The sequence below is a fragment of the Carcharodon carcharias genome, chromosome 14 (assembly GCF_017639515.1).
Source record: "Carcharodon carcharias isolate sCarCar2 chromosome 14, sCarCar2.pri, whole genome shotgun sequence".
Classification (NCBI taxonomy): Eukaryota; Metazoa; Chordata; class Chondrichthyes; order Lamniformes; family Lamnidae; genus Carcharodon; species Carcharodon carcharias.
In genome coordinates, this window is record NC_054480.1 from 89,032,006 (window position 1) to 89,057,916 (window position 25,911).

A 25,911-nucleotide genomic window follows, 5' to 3' on the forward strand; every position below is an offset into this window, starting at 1 on the left:
GCAGCCACATGACCAACCCAGCTTGGGAGGCGGTGGTCGGCACCAACACCCTTCAGAAGAGGGCAGCTACCCAATGCCACAAGAGGATGAATGACCTCCTCCATTCCACCAGGGTAAGTGACTCTTCTCATCACTCTCAACTCACAAACACACAAACCCATCGCACATCCACAGGGCCCTCACTCACTGCCAGTGCAAGGAACAACACCATTCACTTTCTCACACTCACCGTCATTGTCCTCATCCCATCCATGGGATCACTCACCACCCAAACAGACAGACCAGGCATACTTATCATCTGGCCAGGCAGGAGTCCTGATACACTCTCCCCATCTCTATCCATGCAGGACAAACTGGCTCCCAACAGGAGGGAAAGGTCACAGACAGGTGGAGGGATGATGGAAAGCAAAGTTCTGACAGAATTTGAAAACAGAGCCGTCCAGCTGGCCAGCGATGACCAGGACCGGTCCTGTGCTGATGGTGAGGTCAGCGCTGCTCTACCAAGTGAGGGTCCAGCAGTGCAACATCCATCAGACAATCATGCTGTTAGTGATATGTCCTCTTTCACAGGCCACTGTCATGCACTAATTATCTCTCCTTGCTTTCACAGGCACATCTAGGAAACAGTGAACAGAGTCCATGACCCAGGTCCTCCAATCAAGCTCTGAAGAAACCTCTGAGGAGGAATCTGGAGGCACCCTCCCTGAGGTCCTGTCACAGCACTCACCCACACCCTCCACCAGCGCAGAGACACACACCTTGGTGGGACTGAGCCTTAGAGTAGCCTCAGGATCACAATCTGGTGAGCACATTATACTGTCTGATCCACAGCAGGCAGCAGCAGGAGCTTCCCTGAAGGAGGTGATGTCCACTGCACTCCTCAGGTTGCAAGGCACGATAGCGGAGTCTGTCCATCTTCAGGCTGAGGTGATAGCGCCGGCATTGCAACGCACCGAGGTCAACACTGGTAGCATGGAGGCCTTGGTTCAGGACTTCGCTCCTGCACTGCTGCATGGGCTCAACTCCATCACTGACACCATATTTGGCCCCCAACAGTGCGTACGTGAGAGGGGTGCTGGGCAGCTCAATCTCACTCCAGCTACCCTTTCCGCTCACGGAGTCAGCCAGGGGCCCTTGGGCACCCATAGGGAGGAGGATCAGCAGGTGCACGCTCTGGGGCCATCCACTCAGGTGACTCTGGGAGTGACCGGCCCATTCAAATCCCCTCTTCCTGTGACCTCAGCAGCTCCAGCTCCACAGGCCGAGGAGGGTGCCACTGCCACACAGCAGGACCCCGAAAGCAGGCCGAGACCTCCAAGTCTCAGCCCTCCAAAGTCACCACAGACAGGGCATCACAGACAGCAGGCTGCCACTACCTCGTCTCTGGATGTCCGGGGAGCACCAAGACATAGTGGCAGGGTTAGGAAAGTTAGGTAAAATTAGTTGCACAGATATTGCGCATTTATACATAATGTTCACTACTGTCAATAAACTCCTAAGAATGTCTCCCTGCCTATGACTTCTTGTTCTGATGAGCAGTGTTCATATCACTCAGATGTGAAACCTTTCTGGACAAGATATAAGGCAGGTGTCTCAGTCCAGGACCTCTTCCCTGTGCTCTGTACAGCCTTCAGACCACAGTGATGGTCTAGCCTCACACTCCCTGGAAACATTGCTGATGCCTGCACCTCAGCAGTGCTGGTCATTGCTTCCAGAGTGTAGTGGGCAGTCACCACAGAGTTCTCTTATACTCTTTGTGTGCTCTCTGCACCTTTAAGGTGGGGCTGCCCCCATCACACCAGCATCTGCGACCAGTGATGCTGTGCACCAGCTCCTGAAAGGCTGAGGTGCTGAAGCAGACACAGCATCAGATGCATCTAAAGTTTCATGGCTGCGTCTCTGAAATGGCCCTGATCATGGACTGTGAGTGAGCTGCCCTCGGCCAGACAGGAGTCAGACATTCTCCGAGGCTATGTGAAGATCTATGGAGTGTCCTCACTGCATGTTGTCATCATTCTCCTGTGACTGAGGGACTATTAGGGCCTCCACAGTGTCTCCATGACAGGAGCATTCTCAGAGGGTTTTGGCGCTGAGATAAGCCTGACTGGAGTCAAACGTTCACAACTGCGATATGGGGACACCTCACTGCATGTCGTTACCACCCTCTACAAATCTGGCAGCTATGAAGGCCTCCTGAGTGCACCTGCCTCATCTTGCCTGTGCGAGAGCCTCATCCCCGTCATCATCACTACCAAGGAGCCTCTCACCCTCATCCCCCTCAGCGTCCTCCTCATCAGAGGAGACATGCAGTTCCTCTATCTCCTCCTCAGCCAGCTCCTCTGCCCGTTGCAGCGCCAGTTTTTAAAGGGTGCAGCAGACAATGACGATGTGTAACACCCTTTGTGGACTGTACTGCAGGGCTCCAGCAGACCGGTCCAGACACCGGAACCGCATCTTCAGCTGCATGAGCCTCATTATAGCATCGCTCTGCTGCAGTCTGAGGCCGCCTCACGGGTGTCATCACCCACGGCCTCGTGAGGAGCCCTTGTCCCTGAGGAGCCAACCCTGCAGCCTCTGTGGACCCTGGTAGACTGCAGGGATCTGTAAGTGACTCAGGCTGTAGGAGTTGTTCACACTCCCTGGAAACTGCGCACACCTGCAGGATGCGTTTCTGGTGGTCGCATACCAGCTGCATCTTCAGTGAGTGGAAGCCCTTATGGTTGATGAAGTCCACTGAGTGTAGCAATGGAGACCTGAGCACCACATGAGTGCAGTCAATCGTACTCTGCACCTGTGGGAATCCCGAGATTAGGGCAAATCCAATGGCCCTTGCATCCTGGCTGTCCCAGTACTGGGCGAAATGCACAAAGGTGTGTGCCATGGAGAAGATGGCATCTGTGACCTCATGATGTATTTGTGGGTGGTGGATTGTGAAATCCCACAGAGATCATCTGTGGAGCCCTGAAAGGAGCCACTGGTATAGAAATTGAGCATCGCAGTCACTTTCACAGCCGCTAGCAGTGGATGCCCTCCATGGCCCCTTGGTGCCAAGTCCAGGAGTAAGTGGCAGATGTGAGCCACCAGGTCCCTAGACGTGCGCAGTCATCGGCGACACTGGTTCTCAGTCATCTGCAGGAATGGCAGGCGGCATCTATAGACCCTGGGTATCGCTAGGCACCGACCAGCCACGGCTCACTGTCGCTCCTGGGCAGCGTCTATGGGAGCCTCTGCTGTTCCTGCCTTTACACAGCCAGGGAACTCAGTCACTCTCTCCTCTGTCTTCTACAGTCTCTGTAGGCCATCAGGCATACAGATAGGTCACCAGGATCCATGATCCTGACATGGTTCCCCTGCAGCATGAAAGAGAGAGAGAGAGACGTGGTTATCATGGCTGGACTTAGCACCTTTCCTGGCCCTGTGTGACCACCTTTAATGCTTCCCGGAGAGAGCTTGTCACCCCTCGGATGGCCAGAGATGAGTGCGCTGCATGGCTGCCCTGTTAGCCTGCGACATGGGGGACACTGGTCCAAACCGGGATGCTGAGATTGCAAGAGGCTGTGAGCACCTCCAGCAGTGATTGATACATGGCCAGCGTTGGCGAGGAGATTGTACAATGTGTGCAGCCCAACTGCTCCGCGGTCCAATAAAGTGTTGGCAGACTCGAAGTCTGTGCTGGGGGGGTGGGGGGGTAAGGTCTGGGGCACTTGGTGGCCTTTTGGTGCCTCCATGATGCTTGCATGGGCGGGCAGGCTAGGAGCCTGATCCCAATCATATCACTGTGGCTATGCCTGATCTATCTCAGGTGCAGAGGCCTGGTCAGTTTTTATAGGTGTCCCTAAAGCTTGGCCATTTCCCTCGCTTACCTTGCTGCCCCCACCTCAATTACCTGTGCGCGGGATGCAGCACCAGAGAAGCACTTGAACCACCTCCACCACCCCCGCCCACCCCCACTCAAACCCCCTCAGTTGTCGCCTCTGAGGCTGGCCAACACTTTCTGCTGGACACTAGCCCCCCTCAGTAGTGGCCTGCGGGGCCAGGCTTCAGTTTCCTCCACCACACCACCGCCACCAACCACCACCCCCCCCACCCCACCCCCCCACCCCACCCCCACCCCCAACCCCCGGAGTTCCTGAGGCCTGTAAACAACAGGTGAGCTGTGGAGAACGCTGCTGCTCACTCACCTCAGTTCCCCCAAAGTGAAGGCCGCCGAGTGCATGCTGCCTGTGTGCTGTTGTGAAACACATCGATGTGCTTTCCCACCGATGTAGATAGATGATCCAGCGGGTTCCAAGAGCCTGGTGCGATGGCCTTTTAATTATATGCTAATGTATTACATTTAGCTTCCCGACCACCGATGCAGGAAACGTGGTCTGCAGCTGGGCTGAGTGGAAGATTGCGACCTGCCTTTACCCCATCGTGAAGTCTGTCCTGCCATATTTTCCGCGCATGCCACTCATCATGCCCACCGCCAGCAAGCTCGGAAAATTCCATGCCTCCAAACAAATGCCCTCCCCATCACCCCCGCTGAACAAATGCCCTCCCCTTCACCCCCGCTGAACAAATGCCCTCCCCTTCACCCCCGCTGAACAAATGCCCTCCCCATCACCCCTTCTGAATAAATATCCCATCCTCCCTTTGAATAAATACCTTTTCCATCACTCCCTCTGAATAAATGTTGTTATTTATAATTGGGGTTCACTGGAGTTGTGTATCATGGGGTGTATGTGGGGGGAACCTGGGCTGCCATGAACCCTCATCGCACTGGGGGAATATGCACCCATATATGATCAAGCATAGAACCTGCTCATATTGTACAGCAGTGCCTGGCCTCCAATCATCCCACCAAACCCCTTGTTATTCGGCAATGTGGCATGTGTGTGAAACAACCACCCACATTAAAAGATATCATACACAAGCATCATCCATTTGTCAAAAAGAAGATTGGGGCCTAGAACATGAGGATCCTCAGAGACCTGAGCACCTCTCCACCATCATAGCTCAGGAACTCAGGCACCTTGACATCAACATTGCTGCTTGAAATGAGACAGGACATGCAGGGGATCGACAACTGAAGGAGCAAGATTTGGGTGCATCTTTTCTCTGGCAGAGCCTTCCAAAGGATGAATGACACCCAGGGTGGGTTTCACCATTAAAAAAAGGAGTTTGCACCTTAGTGACTCTTCCTTTGGGATAAGTAAGTGCCTCATGACTGCCTGGCTCACCCTAACGTGGAATCAGTATGCCACTATAATCAGACACACACTTTTGCATTTGAGGCAACAGAGAAGATCTAGGAGGGATTCAACACTAAGCTTTGGGTACTCATTAGCTTGAGTCCTAGCAGGTGACAAACTGATCTTGTCCAGAATTGAGAAGGTTTATTTTTATTCATTCAAGGGATGTGGGCTTCGCTGGCTGGGCCAGCATTTATTGCCCATCCTTAATTTCCCCTGAGGAGGTGGTGCTAAGTTGCCTTCTTAAAACGCTGCAGTCCATGTGGTGTAGGTACACCCACAGTGCTGTTAGGAAGGGAGCTCCAGGATTTTGACCCAGCGACAGTGAAGGAACGGCAATATATTTCCAACTCAGGATGGTGAGTGACTTAGAGGGGAGCTTCCAGGTGGTGGTGTTCCCATCGATCCCATTGAAAGGTGCTATCTAAGGAGCCTTGGTGAATTCCTGCAGTGCATCTTTAAGATGGTACACACTGCTGCTACTGTGCATCAGCGGTGGAGGGAGAGAATGTTTGTGGATGTGGTGCCAATCAAGCGGGCTCCTTTGTCCTAGATGGTGTCAAGCTTCTTGAGTGTTGTTGGAGCTGCATTCATCCAGACAAACGGAGAGTATTCCATCACACTGACTTGTGCCTTGTAGTTGGTGGACAGGCTTTGGGGAGTCAGGTGGTGAGTTACTCGTCGCACGATTCCTAGCCTCTGACCTGCTCTTGTAGCCATTGTATTTGTATGGCTAGTCCAGTTCAGTTTCTGGTCAATGGTGACCCCAGGATATTAATAGTTGGGAATTCAGTGATAGTAATGCCATTGAATGTCAAGGGACGATGGTTAGATTCTTCTCAATTGTTGGAGATGGTCTTTGGCACTTGTATGGCACAAATGTTACTTGCCACTTGTCAGCCCAAGCCTGGATATTGTCCAGGTCTTGCTGCATTTGGGCATGGACTCCTCTAGTGTCTCAGGAGTCGCAAATGGTGCTGAACATTGTGCAATCATCAGCAAACATCCCACTTCTGACCTTATAATGGAGAGAAGGTCATTGATTAAGCAGCTGAAAATGGTTGGGCTGAGGACACTACCCTGAAGAACTCCTGCAGTGATGTCCTGGGGCTGAGATGACTGACCTCCAACAACTACCACATTCTTCCTTTGTGCTAGGTATGCCTCCAACCAGTGGAGAGTTTTCCCCCTGATTCCCATTGACTCCAGTTTTGCTAGGTCTCCTTGATGCCACACTCGGTCAAATGTGGCCTAGATATCAGGGGCAGTCACTCTCACCTCACCTCAGGAGTTCAGCCCTTTTGTCCATGCTTGAAACAAGGCTGTAATGGAGTCAGGAGCTGAGTGGCCCTGGTGGAAGACAAACTGTGTGCCAGTGAGGTGATTGCTAAGCAAATGCCGCTTGATAGCACTGTTGATGACCCTTTCCATCACTTTACTCATGATCGAGAGTAGACTGATGGGGCGGTAATTGGCTGGGTTGGATTGTCCTGCTTTTTGTGTACAGGACGTACCTGGGTAATTTTCCACATAGCTGGGTAGATGCCAGTGTTGTAGCTGTACTGGAACAGCTTGGCTAGGGGTGCTGCAAGCTCTGGAGCACAAGCCTTCAAGTACTATTGCTGGAATATTGTCAGGGCAAATAGCCTTTGCAGTATCCACTGCCTTCAGCTGTTTCTTGATATTACATGGAGTGAATCGAATTGGCTGGCATCTGTGATGCTGGGGTCCTCCAGAGGAGGCCGAGATTAATCATTCACTCGGTACTTCTGGCTGAAGATTGCAGCAAATGCTTCAGCCATTTCTGTTGCACTGATGTGCTGGGCTCCTCCATCATTGAGGAAGGGGATATTTTTGAAGCCCCCTCCTCCAGTGAGTTGTTTAATTGTCCACCACCATTCACGACTGGATGTGTCAGGACTGCAGAGCTTAGATCTGATCTGTTGGTTGTGGGAACATTTAGCTCTGCCTGTCACTTGCTGCTTATGCTGTTTGGCACACAAGTAGTCCTGCATTATAGCTCTACCAGGTTGACACCTCATTTTTAGGTATGCCTGGTGCTGCTCCTGGCATGCTCTCCTGCACTCTTCATTGAACCAGGGTTGATCCCCTGGCTTGATGGTTATGGTAGAGTGGGGGATATGCCAGGCCATGAGGTTACAGGTTCTGTTTGAGTACAATTCCGCTGCTGCTGATGGCCCACAGCGCCTCATGGATGCCCAGTCTTGAGTTGCTAGTTCTGTTCAAAATCTACCCCATTTAGCATGGTGGTAGTGCCACACAACATGATGGAGGGTATCCTCAATGTGAAGGCGGGACTTCATCTCCACAAGGACTGTGTGGTGGTTACTCCTACCGATACTGTGATGGACAGGTGCATCTGCAGCAGGCAGTTTGGTGAGGATGAGGCCAATTATGTTTTTCACTCTTTGTTGGTTCCCTTACCACATGCTGCAGACCCAGTCTAGCAGCTACGTCCTTTAGGACTTGACCAGCTCAATCAGTAGTGGTGCTATTGAGCCGGTCTTGGTGATGGACATTGAAGTCCCGCACCCAGAGTATATTTTGAGCCCTTAACACCCTCAGTGCTTCCTCCAAGCGGTGTTCAACATGGAGGATACTGATTCATCAGCTGAGGGAGGGCTGTACATGGTAATCAGCAGGAGGTTTCCTTGCCCATATTTGACCTGATGCCATGAGACTTCATGGGGTCTGGAGTTGATGTTGAGGACTCCCAGGGCAACTCCCTCCCAACTGTATACCACTGTGTTGCCACCTCTGCTGGGTCTGTCCTGCTGGTGGGACAGGACATACCCAGGGATGATGATGGTCTTGTCTGGAACGTTATCTGTAAGGTATGATTCTGAGAGGATGGCTATGTCAGGCTGTTGCTTGACCAGTCTGTGGGACAGCTCTCCCAATTTGAGTAAGGAGGGCTTTGCAAGGTCGACAAGGCTGAGTTTTCTGTTGTCGTTTCCAGTGACTAGGTTGATGTCAGGTGGTCTGTCCAGTTTCATTCCTTTTTTGAGGCTCTGTAGCGGCTTGATACAACTGAGTGTCTTGCTAGGCCATTGCAAAGCCATTGGGACAACAGATTACCTTCTCTAAAGGATATTAGTGAACCAGATGGGTTTTTACCCAGGTTCCCAGAGCATTACCCTGGGTCTCTGGATTATTAGTCTAACAACAATGTCACTACGCATCACCTTCTTCCTCTCTGGAAGGGTATGATAGACATGGAAGGAGTAGGGAAAGCAAACTCCAACCAAGTCTTCCTGCTGAGGAAATGTCTAGAATGTGAGCTCGCTGTAACCAACAACACACTGTTCCACCAGTGAGACAAGCACAAGGCCCTATGGCAACACCCACAGTCCAAACATGGGCACTTGCTCGACTACATCATCATTCAAGCAAGGGCCCATAGAGATGGGCACATCACCTACACAATGATAGGTACTGATCGCTTTATCCGGTCTACCATCTCCACCAGCCTGGGTCCCCAAACAGCAGAGGCAACAGACACAATGATGCAAGAAAATTATCATTGGACTTAAATATCTTACCAAGGTAACCGTCCTCAACCAGTGCCTCACTGCCAACCTCTCAGCCTGCAGCCACCAGGAGCTACAGTGTGCCCATAGTGCCTGGTTGACCCTAAACTCCACCATAACAAGCACCTGCAAAGAGGTCCTTGACCTCTCTACCAGGAAACCTTGTGACTGGTTTGACCAAGGGTTACAGCACTGAATCAAACATAAGTGCAAAACTTTTGCAGACTGGAAATGTCACCATTGCCTCAAAAGCCAGAAGGAAAAAAACAGTTCAGACCAGTACTCTTATTTCCAAGTTTTACTGATGTTCCATTTTAAGATATATAAGACCAGTTCAGATCAGTGGTCTTATTTCCCAGTTATATCTGTTTTTACCTTCTGGGAAGGAGAAGCAACAGTCCTATAAGCAGCATAGTGTAAAACCCACAACATAAAGAAGAAATTCTGAGTAGAAAGAGCACAGGAGATTTAACAATTCACAGACACCAGCGACACACATTGTTTTTGCCGCTGTCTCTTGTCTATCTGTGGCTTAAGCACACAAGGGTGCACCCTGCCGAGAGATAAGCATGGAGGGGAGCTCATCTGGGGTAGAAAGGCAATAAGTATTTGCTGGAGAGAACATTTTGGAGAGTTCCTCAACTGACACCCTGCCTTTGACTTGAACACCCTCGACTCCATTCCTTAATACCCTGTCTGGCTCAGTCCCAGCACCACCCTAGTCCAGTTCGAAGTTGATAAAGTCACTCATCAGCTGAAAAACAACAAAGTCTCTGGAGCAAATAGAAACCCTGCTAAAATTCTGAAACATAGCAGATATATACACCTGTCACAGCTGCACAACTTCATATCCCTCATCAGGGAAGAAGGGTACATGTCCGGGGATCTCAGGGATGCTGTGATCATGGCTTTCTTCTAGAAGGATGACAAGTCAGATTGCAATTACTACAGAGGAGTCTCCCTGCTGTTGGCCACAGGGAAAATCATTGCAAGAATCCTCCTCCACCACCTCCTCCCAGTGGCTGAGGAAGCCCTTCCAGAGTCACAGTGTGGTTTTTGTCCATCAGAAGGCACTACAGACATAATCCTTACTGTGTGGCAAATTCAAGAAAAGTGCAGCACCAACCGGTGTACTTGGACTTTTTCAACCTCACAAAACCTCTTGACTCTGTCAATCATGAAGGTTTAGATTTGTCTGTCCTCAGAAGTTTATCATCCTCTGCCTACCCCACGATGACATGCAAGCTGTGATCCTCACCAGCAGAACCACCACAAACCCTATCTCAGTGAAGACTGGGGTCAAACAAGGCTGTGTCATTGCACCAACTCTCTTCTCCATTTTCCTCACTGCAATCCTGCACCTCACCTCTAGCAAATTACCCACAGGCATGGAGACAATCTACAGAACAGATGGGAAAACTATTCAACATACACAGCCTTCAACCCAAAACCATTTCCACTCCAACTTCAGTCATCAAGCTTCAATATGCAGATGATGCATGTGTGCATGCTGACTCAGAAACTGAGCTCCAGGTCATTACTGATTCCTTCTCTGAAGCATATGAGAAAATGGGCCTTTTGCTAAACACCTGGAAACCTAAGGTCCTCTTCCAACCAGCTCCCACAGCACAACAACTCCGCCCATTGATTAAGAACAACAGTGAGATTCTTGAAAATGTGGACCATTCTCTGTATCTTGGGAGCCTCTCCTCAACGAAGGAGGGCAACATAGATGATGACATTCATCATCACCTCCAATGTGCCAGCTCAGCCTTTGGCCAACTAAGGAAAAAAGAGTATTTGAGAACCAGAATCTCAAACCTGAGACTAAGGTCATGGACAGCAGTGATCCTGATGTTCCTATATGCTTCAAAGACTTGTATAACCTGCAGCAGACACCTCAAAGCACTGGAGAAGCACCACCAGCGGCGCTTTTGCAAGGTTCTTCAAATCCAGTGGCAGGAAAGACAGTTCAACAACAGTGTCCTCTCCCAAACCAACTTAGCCAGCATCACTCAAAACCAGCTTCTCTGGGCAGTACATGTTACTCTCACCTGACACCAGAATCCCACAGCAACTGCTCCACTTGGAACTCAGTTATGGCAGGAGACTCCCAGGAGATCAAAGGAAATGCTTTAGGATTATCCTTGAAGTATCTCCGAAGAGGTCAAACATCCTCTCAGACTCATGGGAGATCCTGGCTTGTGACCGTCCGAAATGGAAGAGCTTCATTCAGGAAGACACCGAGCACATTTAGAGACTTTGTCGGGAACATACAGAGGGGAAGTCTAGTGTCAGAGGAAGGGTACAAACCCCCAAACAATCCAATGACCCAACCCTCCAAGCACTGCCTGCCCTGCCTGTGGCAGAATCTGCAGGTGGCACACTGGATTTATCAGCTCTCTCAGAACTTATCGAACCAGATTGGAAGCAAGTCATCCTTGATCCTGAAGGAACGCCTGAGGAAGAAGGAGATTATCATAGGGATCACTAATGTTGTGTGTTTTGTATAATGAGGTTCACTTAATTTGTTTATAATGGGGTTTCACAGGGATTATGCACAGTGGAGTTCTTTGGCTGCCAGTAGAATTGGACCCACTGAGGATGTTCATGATCAGGGCTTTCTATAATAGGGTTCACAGACCTTACAGGGCTTCACTAGATTGGGTGTAATGAAGTTCAATGGAGATTTGTGCAAGGGGGAAATCGCTGGATAGTGTACAGTGGGGACCACTGGACTTTTGTATAACGGGGACCACTGGACTTTTGTATAACGGGGACCACTGGACTTTTGTATAACGGGGACCACTGGAGTTTTGTATAACGGGGACCACTGGAGTTTTGTATAACGGGGACCACTGGAGTTTTGTATAACGGGGACCACTGGAGTTTTGTATAACGGGGACCACTGGAGTTTTGTATAACGGGGACCACTGGAGTTTTGTATAACGGGGACCACTGGAGTTTTGTATAACGGGGATCACTGGAGTTTTGTATAACGGGGATCACTGGAGTTTTGTATAACGGGGATCACTGGAGTTTTGTATAACGGGGATCACTGGAGTTTTGTATAATGGGGGTCACTGGAGTTTTGTATAAAGGGGATCACTGGATTTTGTATAATGGGGTTCACTGGATTTTGTATAATGGGGTTCACTGGATTTTGTATAATGGGGTTCACTGGATTTATATGATGGAATTCACTGGGTTCTGTTTAATGGATTTGCTGAATAGTGTATAATGGGGATCACTGGAATGTGTATAATGAGGACTTATTTGCTTTTGTCTGTGTTCTGAAATGGTTTCATGTCTCACAGTTACTATCACTTGTGGTTTCTACAGTTTGTCAAACACCAGCAGGTCTGAGATCCAATGAAGTTCAGGCCTGAACTCCTAAATCATCACATGTGTCCTATTGGAGTTTATACTCCTGTTTCCCATAGGATGATCTGGACTGATCTGAAACTTATTAACTGTCCCTCACTTTTCAGACTAATCATAAGAAATATCTATAAATCCATTCTTGTCACATCACACAAGCTCTCAGAGTGTTCTTTAGGGTCAAAGTGGGTTGTGTGATGGGTCTATTCCCAGGATTCCTTGCTATATTTAATAGTTACCTACCTTATATTGAAAGCTGTGTTGCAGACACATCAAGTTCATATCCCTCGTACAGATTGAGTCAGCATGGAAGTGCATTTAACCATCAGCTTCACTGCAGCCCAGTAACATCAGAAGCCTTCACTTAATGTTCTGTAATTGTCAGTGCCTCACAGTGACACTGGTGCTAGGAACACCAAAACATCAACAAGGCTTGGCCCAGTACCCTCACTGAAATGCAAAAACAGTGAGAAATGAGGAATCAGAGACTGTCAGAGCTGCTGGTGCAAGACTCCAAAGGGCTTTATGCAAATCATCGCAGCAAATATCATTTCTGAAAGTGGTTACTGCGTATTACTGTGAAATGATCATGTGTAGGCGGTGAGCAGAAGTGACATGAGATATGAAGGAAGTGAGCTAACCTCCGTCTCATTAAACCACAAAATACCAGTGAACACAAAACTGTTACAGAAACTACAGTTTTCATCACAAGATAAGCTTCTCAACTCCAATGTTACACTTAATGATTGTGGATGTCCAACAGGAAAGATGCAAACATCTCCTTCCAAACACCTGTAAAAAAAGTTCAAAAGCATTTAGTTACAGTTTCTCAGAAGTAACCAGGCATGGTCCATGGAGCGATAATCTCTGGGCACCTCCCAAAAAACATCCCTTAGCAGACCGGTACAGTTGGCAAGTATGTCACCAACTAGCTCATCACGGGCTCATACCTTCCCCTTCTGATATAGAACTCAGTCCCAGCTGGTCAACCTGGTGAAGCTATAACACAGGACTACTTGTGTGCCAAACAGCATAAGCAGCAAGTGATAGACAGAGCTAAGTGATCCCACAACCAACGGATCAGATCTAAGATCTGCAGTCCTGCCACATCCAGCCGTGAATGGTGGTGGACAATTAAACAACTCACTGGAGGAGGAGGCTCCACAAATATCCCCATCCTCAATGATGGTACACAAGGTTGTAAAGAAAGCATATGGAATGCTCTCCTTCATTGGCAGAGGTATAGAATATAAAAGTAAGGATATAATGTTGGAATTGTATAAAACATTGGTGAAGGCGCAACTGGAGCATTGTGTGCAGTTCTGGTCACCACATTACAGGAAGGACGTAATAGCTCTGGAGAGAGCGCAGAGGAAGTTAACAAGAATGTTGCCAAGGTTAGAAAATTGTAGCTATGAGGAGAGATTGAATAGGTTGGGGTTATTTTCCTTAGAACAAAGAAGGCTGAGAGGTGACGTGATTGAGGTGTACAAAATTATGAGGGGAATAGATAGAGTGGACAGGATAAAATTGCTTCCCTTGGTGCAGGATTCTAGAATCAGGGGACATAGATTCAAGATAAGTGGCAGAAGGTGTAGGGGGGACATGAGGAAGAACTTTTTTACGCAGAGGGTAGTGGGTGTCTGGAATTCACTGCCCAAGTTAGTGGTAGAAGCAGAAACTCTAAACTCTTAAAAAGTACCTGGATCTGTACCTAAAGTGCTGTAAGCTGCAAGGCTATGGGCCAGGTGCAGGAAGGTGGGATTAGAACGGGCGCCTGGGTGTCCTCGGGCTGGCATGGACAAGATGGGCCAAATAGCCTCCTTCTGAGCTATAAATTTTCTATGGTTCTGAGATGGGGGAACCCAGCACATCAGTGCAAAAGATAAGGCTGATGCATTCACAACAATCTTCAGCCAGATGTGCTGAGTGGATGATCCATCTCAGCCTCCGCCAGAGGTCCCGAGCATCACAAATGCCAGTCTTCAGCCAATTTGATTCACTCCACGTGATATAAAGAAACGGCTGAAGGCCTTGGATACTGCAAAGGTTATGGGGCCTGACAATATTCTGGCACTAGTACTGAAGACTTGTGCTCCAGAACTTGCTGCACCCCTAGCCAAGCTGTTCCAGTACAGCTACAACGCTGGTATCTACCCGGCTGTGTGGCAAATTATGTCCTGCATACAAAAAGCAGGACATATCTAACCTGGCCAGTTACCACCCCATCAGCCTACTCTCTATCATCAGTAAGGTAATGGAAGAGGTCATCAACAATGCTATCAAACGGCACTTGCTTAGCAATAACCTGCTCACTGATGCCCAGTTTGGGTTCCGCTAGGCTCACTCAGCTTTTGACCTCATTCCAACCTTGGTCCAAATATGGTAAAAAGAATTGAACTCAAGAGGTGAGGTGTGAGTGACTGCCTTTGACACCAAGGCAGCATTTGACTGAGTGTGGCATCAAGGAGCCCTAGCAAAACTGGAGTCCATGGGAATGAGGGGGAAAACTCCACTGGCTGGAGTCATACTGAGCACAAAGGAAGATAGTTGTGGTTGTTGGAAGTCAGTCATCTCAGTTCCAGGACATCACTGCAGGAGTTTCTCAGGGTAGTGTCCTCAGCCCAACCATCTTCAGCTGCCTCATCAATGACCTTCCTTCCAGCATAAGGTCAGAAGTGGGGATGTTCGCACAATGTTCAGCACCAGTTGTGACTCCTCAGATAATGAAGCAGCCCATGTCCAAATGCAGAAAGACCTGGACAATATCCAGGCTTGGGCTAACAAGTGGAAAGTAACATTTGTGCCACACAAGTGTCAGGCAATGACCATCTCCACCAAGAGAGAATTTAACCATCTCTCCACAACATTCAATGGCATTACCATCACTGAATCCCCCACTATCAATATCCTGGGGGTTACCATTGACCAGAAACTGAACTGGATTAGCCATATAAATACTATGGCTACAAGGGCAGGTCAGAGGCCATGAGTCCTGTGGTGAGTAACTCACCTCCTGACTCCACAAAGCCTGCCCATTATCTACAAGGCACAAGTCAGGAGCGTGATGGAATACTCTACACTTGCCTGGATGAGTGCAGCTCCCACAACACTGAAGAATCTTGACACCATTCAGGACAAAGCAGCTGCTTGATTGGCACCATATCCACAAACATTTGTTCCCTCCACCACCAGCGCACAGTAGCAGCAATATGTACCATCTAAAAAATACATTGCAGGATTTCACCAAGGCTCCTTAGACAGAACCAAAAGGGATCTATGATAAGAAATCATTAAGATCCAGAAAATCATTCACAAATATCGCTGACAATCATTCAGCAACTCCCCCCAAAAAATCACTCAGTATATTCCAATAAATGTGCATCAATGTCACTGACAATTACTCAATACGCCGGGTATCACTGAATAATACCTCCTTTATCACCAAAAAGATCCCCAAACTAATGTCTTGCTAATCACCAATTCATATCCCTGATAATCATTTGCAGATAACCCCAGTAATTACACTGCGATAACTTGATAATAAGTCACTGAGACCCACAATAATCACTTAATCATATCACAAAAAATCAATGTTTGACATTGCCAATAAGCACACATCAATATCCCCATAATCATTCACTGATATCCTCAATAATCACACACTGATATCCTCAATAATCACACACTGATGTCCCCAATAATCACTCATGATATCCCCAATAATCACCCACCGATATCCGCAATAATCGATCACACATATCCCCAATAATCACACATTGATAACCACAAGAATCACACATCAATATCCCCAAAAATCAAACACTAATATCACCAATATTCACAGTGATATCCCCAATAATCACACACCAATAACCCTAAAATCAGTCACCAATATCCCCAATAATTACAGATATTCCTAATAATCACTCACCAATATCCACAAAAATCACCCACGATATCCGCAAGAATTGATCACGCGTATCTCCAATTATCTTTCACTGATATCACCAATAATCATTGATATCCCCAATAATTGCTCACCAATATCCTCAAAATTCAATCTTTATATGCCCAACAAGTCACTCACCCACATGCCCAACAAGTCACTCACCCACATGCCCAACAAGTCACTCACCCACATGCCCAACAAGTCACTCACCCACATGCCCAACAAGTCACTCACCCACATGCCCAACAAGTCACTCACCCACATGCCCAACAAGTCACTCACCCACATGCCCAACAAGTCACTCACCCACATGCCCAACAAGTCACTCACCCACATGCCCAACAAGTCACTCACCCACATGCCCAACAAGTCACTCACCCACATGCCCAACAAGTCACTCACCCACATGCCCAACAAGTCACTCACCCACATGCCCAACAAGTCACTCACCCACATGCCCAACAAGTCACTCACCCACATGCCCAACAAGTCACTCACCCACATGCCCAACAAGTCACTCACCCACATGCCCAACAAGTCACTCACCCACATGCCCAACAAGTCACTCACCCACATGCCCAACAAGTCACTCACCCACATGCCCAACAAGTCACTCACCCACATGCCCAACAAGTCACTCACCCACATGCCCAACAAGTCACTCACCCACATGCCCAACAAGTCACTCACCCACATGCCCAACAAGTCACTCACCCACATGCCCAACAAGTCACTCACCCACATGCCCAACAAGTCACTCACCCACATGCCCAACAAGTCACTCACCCACATGCCCAACAAGTCACTCACCCACATGCCCAACAAGTCACTCACCCACATGCCCAACAAGTCACTCACCCACATGCCCAACAAGTCACTCACCCACATGCCCAACAAGTCACTCACCCACATGCCCAACAAGTCACTCACCCACATGCCCAACAAGTCACTCACCCACATGCCCAACAAGTCACTCACCCACATGCCCAACAAGTCACTCACCCACATGCCCAACAAGTCACTCACCCACATGCCCAACAAGTCACTCACCCACATGCCCAACAAGTCACTCACCCACATGCCCAACAAGTCACTCACCCACATGCCCAACAAGTCACTCACCCACATGCCCAACAAGTCACTCACCCACATGCCCAACAAGTCACTCACCCACATGCCCAACAAGTCACTCACCCACATGCCCAACAAGTCACTCACCCACATGCCCAACAAGTCACTCACCCACATGCCCAACAAGTCACTCACCCACATGCCCAACAAGTCACTCACCCACATGCCCAACAAGTCACTCACCCACATGCCCAACAAGTCACTCACCCACATGCCCAACAAGTCACTCACCCACATGCCCAACAAGTCACTCACCCACATGCCCAACAAGTCACTCACCCACATGCCCAACAAGTCACTCACCCACATGCCCAACAAGTCACTCACCCACATGCCCAACAAGTCACTCACCCACATGCCCAACAAGTCACTCACCCACATGCCCAACAAGTCACTCACCCACATGCCCAACAAGTCACTCACCCACATGCCCAACAAGTCACTCACCCACATGCCCACAAGTCACTCACCCACATGCCCAACAAGTCACTCACCCACATGCCCAACAAGTCACTCACCCACATGCCCAACAAGTCACTCACCCACATGCCCAACAAGTCACTCACCCACATGCCCAACAAGTCACTCACCCACATGCCCAACAAGTCACTCACCCACATGCCCAACAAGTCACTCACCCACATGCCCAACAAGTCACTCACCCACATGCCCAACAAGTCACTCACCCACATGCCCAACAAGTCACTCACCCACATGCCCAACAAGTCACTCACCACATGCCAACAAGTCACTCACCCACATGCCCAACAAGTCACTCACCCACATGCCCAACAAGTCACTCACCCCACATGCCCAACAAGTCACTCACCCACATGCCCAACAAGTCACTCACCCACATGCCCAACAAGTCACTCACCCACATGCCCAACAAGTCACTCACCCACATGCCCAACAAGTCACTCACCCACATGCCCAACAAGTCACTCACCCACATGCCCAACAAGTCACTCACCCACATGCCCAACAAGTCACTCACCCACATGCCCAACAAGTCACTCACCCACATGCCCAACAAGTCACTCACCCACATGCCCAACAAGTCACTCACCCACATGCCCAACAAGTCACTCACCCACATGCCCAACAAGTCACTCACCCACATGCCCAACAAGTCACTCACCCACATGCCCAACAAGTCACTCACCCACATGCCCAACAAGTCACTCACCCACATGCCCAACAAGTCACTCACCCACATGCCCAACAAGTCACTCACCCACATGCCCAACAAGTCACTCACCCACATGCCCAACAAGTCACTCACCCACATGCCCAACAAGTCACTCACCCACATGCCCAACAAGTCACTCACCCACATGCCCAACAAGTCACTCACCCACATGCCCAACAAGTCACTCACCCACATGCCCAACAAGTCACTCACCCACATGCCCAACAAGTCACTCACCCACATGCCCAACAAGTCACTCACCCACATGCCCAACAAGTCACTCACCCACATGCCCAACAAGTCACTCACCCACATGCCCAACAAGTCACTCACCCACATGCCCAACAAGTCACTCACCCACATGCCCAACAAGTCACTCACCCACATGCCCAACAAGTCACTCACCCACATGCCCAACAAGTCACTCACCCACATGCCCAACAAGTCACTCACCCACATGCCCAACAAGTCACTCACCCACATGCCCAACAAGTCACTCACCCACATGCCCAACAAGTCACTCACCCACATGCCCAACAAGTCACTCACCCACATGCCCAACAAGTCACTCACCCACATGCCCAACAAGTCACTCACCCACATGCCCAACAAGTCACTCACCCACATGCCCAACAAGTCACTCACCCACATGCCCAACAAGTCACTCACCCACATGCCCAACAAGTCACTCACCCACATGCCCAACAAGTCACTCACCCACATGCCCAACAAGTCACTCACCCACATGCCCAACAAGTCACTCACCCACATGCCCAACAAGTCACTCACCCACATGCCCAACAAGTCACTCACCCACATGCCCAACAAGTCACTCACCCACATGCCCAACAAGTCACTCACCCACATGCCCAACAAGTCACTCACCCACATGCCCAACAAGTCACTCACCCACATGCCCAACAAGTCACTCACCCACATGCCCAACAAGTCACTCACCCACATGCCCAACAAGTCACTCACCCACATGCCCAACAAGTCACTCACCCACATGCCCAACAAGTCACTCACCCACATGCCCAACAAGTCACTCACCCACATGCCCAACAAGTCACTCACCCACATGCCCAACAAGTCACTCACCCACATGCCCAACAAGTCACTCACCCACATGCCCAACAAGTCACTCACCCACATGCCCAACAAGTCACTCACCCACATGCCCAACAAGTCACTCACCCACATGCCCAACAAGTCACTCACCCACATGCCCAACAAGTCACTCACCCACATGCCCAACAAGTCACTCACCCACATGCCCAACAAGTCACTCACCCACATGCCCAACAAGTCACTCACCCACATGCCCAACAAGTCACTCACCCACATGCCCAACAAGTCACTCACCCACATGCCCAACAAGTCACTCACCCACATGCCCAACAAGTCACTCACCCACATGCCCAACAAGTCACTCACCCACATGCCCAACAAGTCACTCACCCACATGCCCAACAAGTCACTCACCCACATGCCCAACAAGTCACTCACCCACATGCCCAACAAGTCACTCACCCACATGCCCAACAAGTCACTCACCCACATGCCCAACAAGTCACTCACCCACATGCCCAACAAGTCACTCACCCACATGCCCAACAAGTCACTCACCCACATGCCCAACAAGTCACTCACCCACATGCCCAACAAGTCACTCACCCACATGCCCAACAAGTCACTCACCCACATGCCCAACAAGTCACTCACCCACATGCCCAACAAGTCACTCACCCACATGCCCAACAAGTCACTCACCCACATGCCCAACAAGTCACTCACCCACATGCCCAACAAGTCACTCACCCACATGCCCAACAAGTCACTCACCCACATGCCCAACAAGTCACTCACCCACATGCCCAACAAGTCACTCACCCACATGCCCAACAAGTCACTCACCCACATGCCCAACAAGTCACTCACCCACATGCCCAACAAGTCACTCACCCACATGCCCAACAAGTCACTCACCCACATGCCCAACAAGTCACTCACCCACATGCCCAACAAGTCACTCACCCACATGCCCAACAAGTCACTCACCCACATGCCCAACAAGTCACTCACCCACATGCCCAACAAGTCACTCACCCACATGCCCAACAAGTCACTCACCCACATGCCCAACAAGTCACTCACCCACATGCCCAACAAGTCACTCACCCACATGCCCAACAAGTCACTCACCCACATGCCCAACAAGTCACTCACCCACATGCCCAACAAGTCACTCACCCACATGCCCAACAAGTCACTCACCCACATGCCCAACAAGTCACTCACCCACATGCCCAACAAGTCACTCACCCACATGCCCAACAAGTCACTCACCCACATGCCCAACAAGTCACTCACACAAGCCACATGCCCTACAAGTCACTCACCCACATGCCCAACAAGTCACTCACCCACATGCCCAACAAGTCACTCACCCACATGCCCAACAAGTCACTCACCCACATGCCCAACAAGTCACTCACCCACATGCCCAACAAGTCACTCACCCACATGCCCAACAAGTCACTCACCCACATGCCCAACAAGTCACTCACCCACATGCCCAACAAGTCACTCACCCACATGCCAACAAGTCACTCACCCACATGCCCAACAAGTCACTCACCCACATGCCCAACAAGTCACTCACCCACATGCCCAACAAGTCACTCACCCACATGCCCAACAAGTCACTCACCCACATGCCCACAAGTCACTCACCCACATGCCCAACAAGTCACTCACCCACATGCCCAACAAGTCACTCACCCACATGCCCAACAAGTCACTAAGTCACTCACCCACATGCCCAACAAGTCACTCACCCACATGCCCCAACAAGTCACTCACCCACATGCCCAACAAGTCACTCACCCACATGCCCAACAAGTCACTCACCCACATGCCCAACAAGTCACTCACCCACATGCCCAACAAGTCACTCACCCACATGCCCAACAAGTCACTCACCCACATGCCCAGCAAGTCACTCACCCACATGCCCAGCAAGTCACTCACCCACATGCCCAGCAAGTCACTCACCCACATGCCCAGCAAGTCACTCACCCACATGCCCAGCAAGTCACTCACCCACATCCCCAGCAAGTCACTCACCCACATGCCCAACAAGTCACTCACCCACATCCCCAGCAAGTCACTCACCCACATCCCCAACAAGTCACTCACCCACATCCCCAACAAGTCACTCACCCACATCCCAACAAGTCACTCACCCACATCCCCAACAAGTCACTCACCCACATCCCCAACAAGTCACTCACCCACATCCCCAACAAGTCACTCACCCACATCCCCAACAAGTCACTCACCCACATCCCCAACAAGTCACTCACCCACATCCCAACAAGTCACTCACCCACATCCCAACAAGTCACTCACCCACATCCCAACAAGTCACTCACCCACATCCCCAACAAGTCACTCACCCACATCCCCAACAAGTCACTCACCCACATCCCAACAAGTCACTCACCCACATCCCCAACAAGTCACTCACCCACATCCCCAACAAGTCACTCACCCACATCCCAACAAGTCACTCACCCACATCCCAACAAGTCACTCACCCACATCCCCAACAAGTCACTCACCCACATCCCCAACAAGTCACTCACCCACATCCCCAACAAGTCACTCACCCACATCCCAACAAGTCACTCACCCACATCCCCAACAAGTCACTCACCCACATCCCCAACAAGTCACTCACCCACATCCCCAACAAGTCACTCACCCACATCCCCAACAAGTCACTCACCCACATCCCCAACAAGTCACTCACCCACATCCCCAACAAGTCACTCACCCACATCCCCAACAAGTCACTCACCCACATCCCCAACAAGTCACTCACCCACATCCCCAACAAGTCACTCACCCACATCCCCAACAAGTCACTCACCCACATCCCCAACAAGTCACTCACCCACATCCCCAACAAGTCACTCACCCACATCCCCAACAAGTCACTCACCCACATCCCCAACAAGTCACTCACCCACATCCCAACAAGTCACTCACCCACATCCCCAACAAGTCACTCACCCACATCCCCAACAAGTCACTCACCCACATCCCCAACAAGTCACTCACCCACATCCCCAACAAGTCACTCACCCACATCCCCAACAAGTCACTCACCCACATCCCAACAAGTCACTCACCCACATCCCCAACAAGTCACTCACCCACATCCCCAACAAGTCACTCACCCACATCCCCAACAAGTCACTCACCCACATCCCCAACAAGTCACTCACCCACATCCCCAACAAGTCACTCACCCACATCCCCAACAAGTCACTCACCCACATCCCCAACAAGTCACTCACCCACATCCCCAACAAGTCACTCACCCACATCCCCAACAAGTCACTCACCCACATCCCCAACAAGTCACTCACCCACATCCCCAACAAGTCACTCACCCACATCCCCAACAAGTCACTCACCCACATCCCCAACAAGTCACTCACCCACATCCCCAACAAGTCACTCACCCACATCCCCAACAAGTCACTCACCCACATCCCCAACAAGTCACTCACCCACATCCCCAACAAGTCACTCACCCACATCCCCAACAAGTCACTCACCCACATCCCCAACAAGTCACTCACCCACATCCCCAACAAGTCACTCACCCACATCCCCAACAAGTCACTCACCCACATCCCCAACAAGTCACTCACCCACATCCCCAACAAGTCACTCACCCACATCCCCAACAAGTCACTCACCCACATCCCCAACAAGTCACTCACCCACATCCCCAACAAGTCACTCACCCACATCCCCAACAAATCACTCACCCACATCCCCAACAAGTCACTCACCCACATCCCCAACAAGTCACTCACCCACATCCCCAACAAAGTCACTCACCCACATCCCCAACAAGTCACTCACCCACATCCCCAACAAGTCACTCACCCACATCCCCAACAAGTCACTCACCCACATCCCCAACAAAGTCACTCACCCACATCCCCAACAAAGTCACTCACCCACATCCCCAACAAGTCACTCACCCACATCCCCAACAAGTCACTCACCCACATCCCCAACAAATCACTCACCCACATCCCCAACAAATCACTCACCCACATCCCCAACAAATCACTCACCCACATCCCCAACAAATCACTCACCCACATCCCCAACAAATCACTCACCCACATCCCCAACAAATCACTCACCCACATCCCCAACAAATCACTCACCCACATCCCCAACAAATCACTCACCCACATCCCCAACAAATCACTCACCCACATCCCCAACAAATCACTCACCCACATCCCCAACAAATCACTCACCCACATCCCCAACAAATCACTCACCCACATCCCCAACAAATCACTCACCCACATCCCCAACAAATCACTCACCCACATCCCCAACAAATCACTCACCCACATCCCCAACAAATCACTCACCCACATCCCCAACAAATCACTCACCCACATCCCCAACAAATCACTCACCCACATCCCCAACAAATCACTCACCCACATCCCCAACAAATCACTCACCCACATCCCCAACAAATCACTCACCCACATCCCCAACAAATCACTCACCCACATCCCCAACAAATCACTCACCCACATCCCCAACAAATCACTCACCCACATCCCCAACAAATCACTCACCCACATCCCCAACAAATCACTCACCCACATCCCCAACAAATCACTCACCCACATCCCCAACAAATCACTCACCCACATCCCCAACAAATCACTCACCCACATCCCCAACAAATCACTCACCCACATCCCCAACAAATCACTCACCCACATCCCCAACAAATCACTCACCCACATCCCCAACAAATCACTCACCCACATCCCCAACAAATCACTCACCCACATCCCCAACAAATCACTCACCCACATCCCCAACAAATCACTCACCCACATCCCCAACAAATCACTCACCCACATCCCCAACAAATCACTCACCCACATCCCCAACAAATCACTCACCCACATCCCCAACAAATCACTCACCCACATCCCCAACAAATCACTCACCCACATCCCCAACAAATCACTCACCCACATCCCCAACAAATCACTCACCCACATCCCCAACAAATCACTCACCCACATCCCCAACAAATCACTCACCCACATCCCCAACAAATCACTCACCCACATCCCCAACAAATCACTCACCCACATCCCCAACAAATCACTCACCCACATCCCCAACAAATCACTCACCCACATCCCCAACAAATCACTCACCCACATCCCCAACAAATCACTCACCCACATCCCCAACAAATCACTCACCCACATCCCCAACAAATCACTCACCCACATCCCCAACAAATCACTCACCCACATCCCCAACAAATCACTCACCCACATCCCCAACAAATCACTCACCCACATCCCCAACAAATCACTCACCCACATCCCCAACAAATCACTCACCCACATCCCCAACAAATCACTCACCCACATCCCCAACAAATCACTCACCCACATCCCCAACAAATCACTCACCCACATCCCCAACAAATCACTCACCCACATCCCCAACAAATCACTCACCCACATCCCCAACAAATCACTCACCCACATCCCCAACAAATCACTCACCCACATCCCCAACAAATCACTCACCCACATCCCCAACAAATCACTCACCCACATCCCCAACAAATCACTCACCCACATCCCCAACAAATCACTCACCCACATCCCCAACAAATCACTCACCCACATCCCCAACAAATCACTCACCCACATCCCCAACAAATCACTCACCCACATCCCCAACAAATCACTCACCCACATCCCCAACAAATCACTCACCCACATCCCCAACAAATCACTCACCCACATCCCCAACAAATCACTCACCCACATCCCCAACAAATCACTCACCCACATCCCCAACAAATCACTCACCCACATCCCCAACAAATCACTCACCCACATCCCCAACAAATCACTCACCCACATCCCCAACAAATCACTCACCCACATCCCCAACAAATCACTCACCCACATCCCCAACAAATCACTCACCCACATCCCCAACAAATCACTCACCCACATCCCCAACAAATCACTCACCCACATCCCCAACAAATCACTCACCCACATCCCCAACAAATCACTCACCCACATCCCCAACAAATCACTCACCCACATCCCCAACAAATCACTCACCCACATCCCCAACAAATCACTCACCCACATCCCCAACAAATCACTCACCCACATCCCCAACAAATCACTCACCCACATCCCCAACAAATCACTCACCCACATCCCCAACAAATCACTCACCCACATCCCCAACAAATCACTCACCCACATCCCCAACAAATCACTCACCCACATCCCCAACAAATCACTCACCCACATCCCCAACAAATCACTCACCCACATCCCCAACAAATCACTCACCCAC